We start from the raw sequence: 4,342 nt of genomic DNA on the forward strand, positions 1-4,342 counted from the left end.
TGGTATCATAAATTGTAATTCTAGATTATGTATGCTTGGGTTGCTCAACTAAAAATACCTTGAGGGTAAGAGGTTTTCTACGGATGGATTCGGAGGGATGCATAAAATGAGCATAGTTCGGGGTGAGTGGGCGAATGTTTATGAGGATTGTGAGTATTTGGAGTATGGGGGGTTATTAGGAAAATTTTAGACACAAATGCATGCGTTGCGGTCTTGGCATAATGGCTGGGTTGGATTGGAGTTGTCATATGTGATTCTAATGTGTTAAAATTCAGTTTTGCTTGGGGGCAAGCAAAAGTCAAGTGTGGGGTATTTTGATATTTGCATATTTAGTTCATATTAAGTATAGATTTTTATTCATTTATTAGCTAAATTATTGAATATCATGGACAAAAGGTACTTAAAAGTGTTTGAATTATATTTTCAGTCCAAAAGTGAAGCTTGGAAGCAAAAGGAAGCAGGAGAAGCGGTTGAGAGCTCAGGAATTGAACAAAGAAGAAAAACACTAAAAACAACACCTACTCGACGAGTAGGGTTGACTACTCGGCGAGTCCAAGCGAATATTCGAGAAGATAAAGACTCGAAGACTCAGAGACTTATCGCATACGGGGACTGAGAGATGGACTCGGCGAGTCGTCACCTGACTCGACGAGTCGTTTCGCATATATAAAGATAACTTCTCAGATCGACAGGGGAGAATTCTGGAGAGGTTAGCTGCGATTGAAGAGCCAGAAAAACCCTAGAGAACGAAGATACAAGCTAGCATTCAATTCCGAAGAAGATTTGAGGAAAATTTCATCATTCTACTCAATCTTTTGTTTTTTTATTATGGTTAGACAATTAGAATTTGTTTGGTTTCTGTTATTTACTTCAATCATGAGCTAAAACTCTTAAACTTTTGTTTGGGGATACAAAATTGATACTATGGTTTGATTATTGGTAGGATTAATTTAATATTGGTGATTTTTGTTATTTTAGCTTGCTAAAGAACCTTGTGTGTGAATGATAATTAATTTTTTGTTAATAGGAAGGTAATTAAATAGCATGAACATCTTTTGATTATCAACCTCATATGTTTATGTGACCACTTTGTCATATGTCTAGGATTAATGAACATGAAACTAGAATTAACAAGAAAATTAAGTAAATTCATGTGTGAGCTTGCATGATGACCATCAACAAGATGTTAACTAAAGGACCAAATTAGTTAATTATTGCAAGTCTAAATTAACCCGAATAATTAATCCAGTGAATTTCATTAAGTTAGACAACTGATCACTGGTTGAGTTAGTTATTTCACTAAGGTTTAGTGTAGTGAACGCGAAGCTAATCATTAGAGTCGGTAGCCAATAAAAGAATTAATCCATTGCACTATTACCATGAAATCAACCATAGGATCCATTGAGTTGAACTAAACAGAAGTTCCTTCTCATTATTGAATCTAGTTAGTTCTTTGCTTTCCTAGTTTTTAGATAGTTAGTAAGTTTCTAGTCTTGTAAAACTAGAGAAAACCCCTACTTATTAATTAATTTAGATAAAATTAGTTTTTAGTTTTAATTTACCAGTCCTTGTGTTCGATACTCTACTTATTTAGCTTTACCACAATTGATAGGTCCACTGCCTTTGTGTGTTTATTTTTATTAAAAACTAGGTTTAAAACTAGTTGAGTTTTACACACATCAAGTTTTTGGCGCCGTTGCTGGGGAACAGTTCTAAAATTAACATTAAATTCTAGTTTAATCGATCCTTTGTGTCGGATTTATCTTACACAAAGTTAATTAAAAGGTAATTTAGTGATTAGTATAAGTTTTAATAAAAATCCGTTTTAAAGAAAGTAATAAATTTTTTTCTGTTTTTGCCTTGAACTTGCCGAGTGCACTCGTGCCGACTCGGCGAGTACATCGCTGATTCACAGTTTTAATTTTTATTTATTTTTTGTTCTTTTTACACGTTCTTTTTGTTTTGTTTACAGTTGTTTCATGACCCGAGGATCTGATACACCTCTGGTCCCTCCTCTTGAAGACCCGTAATCCGCACTAAGGAGGAGCAAAGGCAAAACCGTTGGAGAATCCGCTTCTTCAAAGAACTCGCCACTCAAGAACCTCAAGTCCGTTTTCAGCAAGAAGAGGAGCAGCGGATCAGGAGCATCCAGTGCCTCTGTGACAATCGAAGACACAATTAAAGAAGACACCGAGTACGAGACCGAGGAAGAGGAAGAACCCACATACGAGAACGAATCCGATTTTGAAGACGATTTAGCTATAACTATGGCTAATATCGATGAAGTCCCCATGGGGGAATGGAAGAAAAGGATGCGCGATGACACTGGCCCGGGACTTGTGCAGCCCGCAATTCCCGCTACCGCTACTTTCGAGCTAAAGGGTCATATTCTTGCGCAACTCAAGGAGATTCCTTTTTATGGGAAAGACCACGAAGACGCCTACAAGCACTTGGACGAAGTGAATGATGTGGCTGACTACTTCAATGTACCAAATGTTCCATGCGAGACCCAGCTTCTTCGCATGCTTCCAGTCACGTTCAAGGGTGCTGCAAAGGATTGGCTAAAGTCACTTCCTCCCGGATCGGTCACCACATGGGCCAAGATGAAAGAAGAATTCATAGACCACTTTTGCCCGCCTTCCAAAATAGTCAAGCTAAAGAAATCCATTGCCAACTTCGAGCAATAACCCGGAGAATCTCTTTATGAAGCTTGGGAAAGGTACAAAGGTCTTCTTCGAAATTGCCCACACCATGACCTCAATAGCCAACAAGAGGTCTCCATCTTCTATGATGGAGTCAATGTCACCACAAGGCAATTGGTCGATTCACAAGGCCCGCTCACGAAGAAGGCGCCCCCGGTAATTAAGGAGTTAATTGAAGAATTCTCTAAGCATTCTAGAGAATACCACAATCCAAGAAACGAAGTAAGTCGGGGGGTAGTGAACTCGGCAAATGATAGCATGGCGGCGGTAATAGCTAAGCTCGATAGTCTAGATAGAAGGATGACAAAAATGGATCAAACAATCCATGCTATTCGAGTTGGATGTGAGAATTGTAGAGGGCCCCATCTCAGAAAAGATTGTGATTTGGATGAAAATGGAAACAAGAAAGCTCTAGTGTTCTACTCAAGCGGCGATCGTTACGACGAGAATTGGCGGAAACCGAAGAAGGAATGGCTCCCATACGAAGAATACAAGAAGGCTAAGGAGGAGAAATACAAGCAGAAGGAGAGGGGATTTTATCAAAAGGAAGAACCGATAATGGAAAAGAAAGCCGATTTAGAAGAATTGTTCACTAGATTCATAGCCACGTCCGAAAAGAGACACAATGATCACGATGCTGCAGTACACGAGACCAAAAATATGCTAAGGAATTAGCAGGCATCCATTCTCAACATTGAGAAACAGCTGGGACAACTTGCACATCAAGTGAATGAAAGAAGACCGGGTCAACTTCCAAGTAACACCGAAAACAATCTGAGAATGGAGAATGTGAGTGCAGTGACTTCCAGCGATGAAGAAATTTTTACACATGCACAGAGGATCTCCAATAGGAAGACAGAAAAGGCAGAAGAGTTGGCTCCAGCTAAGCCCGACCAGACTCGCCGAGTCCCTCTAATGGACTCGACGAGTCCATGCGTTAATGACAAAACTGTCATTCCCTTAAAGCCATATAATCCCCCTTTGCCGTTCCCAATCAGAGCCATGCCTATTGAAAAAGTTGAAGCTTATAGAGCTTTTATGGAGCATGTTAAAGCGCTACAAGTCAACGTGCCATTTGTAGAAACGATGCTTAAAACGCCCAAGTATTTCAACTTACTAAAGGGTCTCTTTGCTGCTAGGAAAGATTTAGCTGAAGTCGCAGAAATAATATTGAGTGAGTTACCCGAAAATAAGGGCGATCCGGGGAGTATCATAATTCCGTGCCAATTTGGAAATGCACTTGTCACTCAAGCGTTGACCGACTTGGGTGTAAGCATTAACCTGATGCCTTTCTCTTTCTTCAAGAAACTGAATTTACCGGAGCCAAGGCCGGTAAACATGAAGATCCATTTGGCAGAAAAGACAACAATTCATCCAAGAGGCGTTTGTGAGGATCTTCTTATTAAAGTCGACAAGTTCATATTTCCAGTAGACTTTGTGGTGCTTGATATGGAAGAAGACCCGGAAATTCCGATTATTTTGGGGAGGTCATTTTTAAACACCGCATGTGCATTAATTGATGTATATGAGTCTACACTAACATTGAGGGTAGGAGATGAGTCAACAATATTTAGAGCTTTACCAGAGGTCAAGCAAGAAGAGGAAGGAAAAGAAGAGATCTCATTTATCGATTTGGATGA

General features: G+C 39.6%; 1 non-coding gene across 1 annotated transcript; it reads right to left on the reverse strand.

The window, feature by feature from the left end:
- Positions 1-2,651: 2,651 nt before the first annotated feature.
- On the reverse strand, positions 2,652-2,758 carry LOC111914777 (small nucleolar RNA R71). Its single transcript, XR_002857935.1, has one exon. It is a non-coding gene; the product is annotated as a small nucleolar RNA R71 (small nucleolar RNA).
- Positions 2,759-4,342: the final 1,584 nt, after the last annotated feature.

Source organism: Lactuca sativa, chromosome 4 (assembly GCF_002870075.4).
Source record: "Lactuca sativa cultivar Salinas chromosome 4, Lsat_Salinas_v11, whole genome shotgun sequence".
Lineage (NCBI taxonomy): Eukaryota > Viridiplantae > Streptophyta > Magnoliopsida > Asterales > Asteraceae > Lactuca > Lactuca sativa.